Source organism: Wolffia australiana, chromosome 14, assembly GCF_029677425.1.
Source record: "Wolffia australiana isolate 7733 chromosome 14, ASM2967742v1".
NCBI classification, from domain to species: Eukaryota; Viridiplantae; Streptophyta; class Magnoliopsida; order Alismatales; family Araceae; genus Wolffia; species Wolffia australiana.
In genome coordinates, this window is record NC_135848.1 from 6,691,664 (window position 1) to 6,697,663 (window position 6,000).

Consider the following 6,000-nt stretch of genomic DNA (forward strand, 5'->3'; position numbering starts at 1 on the left):
CTCGTCTACCCCGTAGTCGTCCTACGTCAAGTTGATTTTCTCTTTAGTAAACAGTTAAAATCCAAAAATATATAAAATCACCAAAGAAATTATTTCAAAATATATTTGAATTACAATTTACTCTCTCATTGACTTCTCCTCGAGGATTCGACTCTTACTTACATTATTCTAGTAAGGAAAATTTTATAACATCGTTGCATAAATCAGAGCCTTAAACGACTTAATTGACCTAAATTCTGGTGTATCACCTTGCATTGCGATCATCTTGGTGCCGACAACGTCAATGCATCGACATCGGAAGCGCCACCACCGTCATCTGAAGTCAACGCCACTGCTAAGGACATGCTGCCATCGTCACCGGACCAAGTCAACACGCCAACATCAGGCACGCCTCCACCCACACACGCCCCTTTACGCGTCCTGACTCGTCACCAAAGACAGATCAAGAACTTCCCCCTGATGTGACACGAAACCACGTCGCTTGTCTTTATTTTTATTTTATTAACTGTATTTACTCTTTCCTCCAATGCCTATATGTATGGGCCAATGTTATAAGAAACAGTTAGGCAAGTCATTATTCAGGAATTGAGTTTTGTTAACTCTTCTTGGAGGACTTGCCCTAGCCTCCATCTTCCTTCAGGTCGCCGCTGCCGCCGCCCGCCGCCATCGTCTCCACACGCTGGCCACCATCATCCTCCCTCCCTCTATCGCTCTCTCCCTCTCTCTCTTTCCTTTCTCTCTTTCTTCCCCTCTCTCTCGTCCGCCTGCACCAATTCCCCCAACGCCGGCCATCCCAATCAGGACCACGAGCGCCATGACAGCCAGCGCCGGCTGCCCCATCCAAGGCCGCCCGCACCAAGCGTCCAGCGCCGGCTGCCCCCATTCTAGGCCTCCCGCACCATGCACCCGGCGCCGGCCGCCCCAACCAGGGTCGCCAGCGCCCGAACAGCCAGTGGCGGCTGCCCCATTCAGGGGCGCCCGCGCCAAGCGCCTAGCACCGACTGCCCCATTCTGGGCCACCCGCACCCAGCACCTAGCACCAGCCACCCCAACCAGCGCCGCCACCGCCAAGACAGCCAGCGGTGGCCGCCCCATTCAAGGCCGCCAGCGCCAAGTGCCTAGCGCCGGCCGCCCCAACCAGGGCCGCCAGCGCTAGGACAGTCTGCGCGGGCTGCCTCATTCAGGGCCGCACACACCAAGCGCCCATCCCCGGTCGCCCCGCTCAAGGTCGCCCGCACCAACCGCCCAGCGCCGGCTGCCCCACTCAGGGTCGCCCACGCCAGAATTCCCGACACCAGCTGCCCTGTTTAGGACTGCCCGCTACGCACACTTGCGCTCGCCTGTTTGACTTCTCGCCCAAGAGTCCTTGCACGTTGAGTCACCCATCCTAGCTCGATCATGACACTATCAGGGCCGCTCAATGCCCAGAATGCCCAGATATCTTGTCTAGTGGGCCTAGCAACGCTCAGATTGCCTAGTCACGACCTGAATTTCCCATAGCCTCATCATGCACTCCGGTGCTGAGGTACGCCTAAACCCTAGGTGTCGTGTATTCTTCGTCCAGTGTTCCGCGAGGATTCCACCACCACCATCATATTTGATTTGAATTTCTTGGAGTTACCACAAATTCTTTCTTGCGTGAGATTTTCCGCAGACGTGAATTCGTAGTATTGGATTTGGTGCTTCAGCATCGTCGCGGTGGTTGAAGACAGTACTCCCGCCCTCGATGAGGAACGGGGCTGCACCACCAGTATTTCATCGGTTTTTAAGTTTTCAAGTTCGATCGTGTGGATTTTTGTAGTCTATTTTATTCCTCCATCCAAACCCGTCCCTCTGTCCAAACCCGTCCTGCATCCTCCTCCCATCCTTGTCATTCCCATCTCCCTAGTCGTCAGTTTCGCTAGTTGTCCTGCATCACATCTGGTCCCCGACCAGAAGGTCAAATCCCTTTACCCCCTTAATGTATTTATTTCATTCAATGCATTCGCCACTTGCTCCACTCCTGGGGGAATTGATGGCGAGGACGCCAACACATCACCGTCTAATGCGTCGCCACGGTCAATTGGAGTCAACACGCCTGCTATGGACCCAACGACACGGTCAACCGGAGTCAACACGCCTGCGATGGACCCAACGGCGAAGTCAACCAAAGTCAACACCAAAGTCAACACGCCTCAACCGTCGACAAGCACGTCTCCACTCGTGCACGTCCCTACGCGCGTCATGACACGACGCCAGAGTCAGATCCACAACTGCCCTTTGGCGTGACACGGCGCACGTCTTTAATTTTTCGTCTCTAATTTCTCGTCATTTTCTCTTTCCTCCAAGGCCTATATATAGGCCATTGTTTTCAAGAAACATTAGGCAATCATTATTCAAGAATTGAGTTTTTGTTTAACTCTTCTTGGAGGACCGCCCAGCCTCTCCTCCCTCAACCCTAGCACCGCCGTCGTCGTCGCCGCCGCCGCCACATTGCGTCGCCGGCCTTCCACCTCTTCCCCTCTCACTCTCTCTCTCTCTCTCTTCCCCCAGCCTCGCTGCCGCCCACACACGCGGTGCGCCGACCGCCTAACTGCGCCGTGCACGCGACCACTCGCACGCGCTGTGCGCCGACCCCCTGCCCGCGGCGCGCACGTGGCCGCCCGCGCACGCCGCGCGCCGACCACCTGCCCGCGGCCGCCTGCACACGCCGCACGCCAGCCACCAAGGTCGTTGAGGGCATCCAACAGTTTGTCGTCGACGCCGTCTAACGCTTCGAGCCGCGCGCTCAGCGCCTGAGCGCGCTGCTCCGCGCGCTTCGCGCGAGCGGGTACTCGCCTACGCCTGACTCTGCGACAACAACATCTACTCTCAACCAGGGCCGTTCAGCGCCCGGGATGCCCAGAATCTTCCTCGTCCAGTGGGGCGCTCAACGCCCGGATTCGCCCAGCCTTGTCACGATCGGAATTACCCGCATCCTCTTCACACACTACGGTGCCGAGGTACGCCTGAACTCTTTGGTGTTGAAAGTGTTCTCCGTCCAGTGTTTTCTCGAGAAGTTTCCACCGCCGTCAGAATTAGATTTGGTTTGGATTTCCACTTCTTCTCTCTCTTTCTCGAGTGTTTCTTCGCGACGCGAATTTGGGTATTGATTTCGGTGCTTAGGCATCGTCGCGGTGGGGGAAGACAGTACTCCCGCCCTCGATAAGGGTCGGAGCTGCACCACCAGATTTTCATTGGTTTTAAAGTCCGAATCCGACCGTGTGATTTCTGTGGCTGTTTTATCCCTCGTCGTCCCTCTACCTGTAGTTTGGCCCGTCAACCCAATCGTCCATTCCTTCGTCGTCCACTCCCTAGCCAATCACTAAGTAGTCGTCCTACGTCACAGGAGTTGAATATGAAAATTACATATTATTGTTATACAAGGAGTTGAATAAAGTCTAACGTCATATATATATATGTTTGCTTAGGTTTTTGAGGGCCGGCCAGTGTTTGAAACGTAGCTGTTCTTGCTGTTCTTGCTATCGCTGCGGAGGTTTCGACGGGGGAGCCCAACTTTCGTCTTGTATGGCTGATCAGGCGTTGGAGGATGGAATCAAACGCCATCAGAAACATCTCTCGTCGGATGTTGCTTTGAAACTGCCACACGGGGGAAATAGGATCAAAAAGAGGCTTAAATGGATAGAGGAAGGGCGGGATCGGCGCCGGAGAATAGTCTGTTCCATCGTCGACAAGGTACGCGCGCGTATCTTCAGTTCGATAGTTTTATTTCTTGCGCGGTGGGGGAAATTTTTGAATTTTTTTTCCCTCTGTGGCTTAAAATTTTGCAGCGACGCACTGATTTTGTTTTAATGACATCGGGACCGCTGCACGCAGCCTAAATTATGATCTTGAATTTAGCCGAAAGTTTTTTGTTGAAGTTAAAGGAAAATGATAGCTTTCCATGTTATCGTCCTGGATTTATTCATCTCCATACGTTACTTTTTGGTCCCCAATGGTGAAAAATGCAAGGAATTAGGACGCTCAAGGAAGAAGCGCCTGAAGGGAGCAGCGCCTGAAGCAAGGAAGTAGGACGCTTGAGGAAATTCTCTTGGGTTTGAAAGCCCAAGCGGATGAACTAGAAGAAGAGATGACTTTGCGGAGGTCTCAATTGGAGGCTGAAATCAAAAGCTTAAAGCAAGAAGCTTGCCGTTGGCGTGAGGCCATCAATAAGCTCAGTAAGATGGTGATGTCTTTGAAGACGAAGTTTAAACTTTGAAGATGTCGATATACCGCGGTTGGGGAGGATGTTTTGAAGTGCCGCTCCCAACACCATTCACTGGCGCCTGTAGGAAGGAGGATGTTTTGGGCTTCATCTAAGATACGCGAACTTAGTTTGAACTGAAATTGTATTTCCTCCCTCACTACTACAATACTTTATATCCTTGAAAACCATTGTCTTTCAGTTTTCGTATTATATACCCTCATAATTAAGCTAATAACCAGGCTGAGATTACTATAGTTCTGGATCGTCCCGGACGTGGACGAATTTTGTCGCATCCTACGTCCGATGTTAGCTCAGGGACGAAGGACGGGACGATTTTTCGTCCACCAACAAAAAAACCGTCCCGCCCAATAATCTCGGGACGGTTTTTCATCCTGTCCAGTCCTCCCGGGTCGAATTTTCGTCCCGAAATTCGTCCCGGACGAAAATTACCCATGTTATATTTTTAATATTAATATGGATTTTTTCAAGTTTTTTAGGGAATTACTGAGGAGATAAAATGCAAATGGACATATCTACAATTATTTCTGAGTGGCGTCCGTTTGCACGCATGTAAGAATATATGGACTTTGATGCAAATTGTCATTGCGAGGCCACGTGGCAACATCTCAATCATCGGATGTGAATCTGGTGGTTTTTCATCCAGTTTCGTCCGTCCATCGTTTGAGACATCCGGACAGGGTTTTTTTGTCCCACAGGACGAAAACTGTTCCGTCTGGTGGTCCCCGGGACAATTTTTCGTCCCAAAATTCAACCGTATCTTCAGACGGGATGATTTTTTCGTCCCGGGACAAAAAAATCGTCCCGTCTGTGTCCCTGCACTATAGAGATTACCGCACAGCTTATTGGGTCATATTTTCTCATGTTCTACTTATAAATATTTGGGATGAGGCATCGACATGCACAAGGCCAAAAATACCCATTAGTACAATTATTTCTTTTAAAAAACCCATATGGTTCCCCTTTTTATTAGGCCGATTGTGAACTTTGTCTAGATGAAGATGTTTGTTTCAAGTTGTCAATTGTAACTTTTGATAAAACTTTTTATTATTTTCTGATGACTCATCCAATAATCTTCGATATATTACATAAATGATTCGATCTATACTTTCCTTTGGCTGCTTCATACCACTTTTGTCCTAATATAAAATTCATTGTACTTATAATTGATACTTTTAATAAATTATTATTGTTCTCTGTAAATTGCACTGGTGTGAATCTAGAATAGCAAAGTAGAACGACTCATCAATAACAGCTTCCTTCTAGGAATATATTCCAATTTAGTCAAGTAAAGTTGGTTGATTGATATCATAATGGAAACATGGAGTACAGAGCCATAGCATTCCTGCTTTTGGCCTTCTACTTATCTTCAAATTCACAAACCAATCATCTCAATAAAACTTTCCAAATTAAGTTTATATGATTATTGAACTAAGAAAAGTTCAGGTTGATCTAAATTCCATCAATCTAATCTCATTCTGTCAATATTATTAAAAATGTAATCTCTATAAAAGTAAACCACAACAATATCACGTAACATGCATCCATAAAGAATTATTCTCATATTTTTTTAGTACAACTCAAAAATACTCCAATCCAATTTTCCGACCAAAAAAAAGTTATCAGATCAAAGCTTAAAGACCTCACTTTAATTCAGTATTGTAAAACTATTCAAAATATACCATTATTGATGGGGGACCATCTCGACATCAAGACGGAATGTCGCCAACAACCGCATTGAGCTGCACGAGCTGACG

At 48.7% G+C, this 6,000-nt stretch overlaps 1 long non-coding RNA gene across 2 annotated transcripts; it reads left to right on the forward strand.

Annotated features, from left to right (window-relative positions):
• The first annotated feature begins 3,164 nt into the window (after positions 1-3,164).
• LOC144712418 (uncharacterized) lies at positions 3,165-4,435 on the forward strand. 2 transcript variants are annotated; one of them, XR_013583793.1, is made up of 2 exons: positions 3,165-3,714; positions 3,810-4,435. It is a non-coding gene; the product is annotated as an uncharacterized LOC144712418 (long non-coding RNA). The 2 variants fall into 2 exon arrangements; XR_013583794.1 differs by having other exon boundaries at positions 3,991-4,435.
• Positions 4,436-6,000: the final 1,565 nt, after the last annotated feature.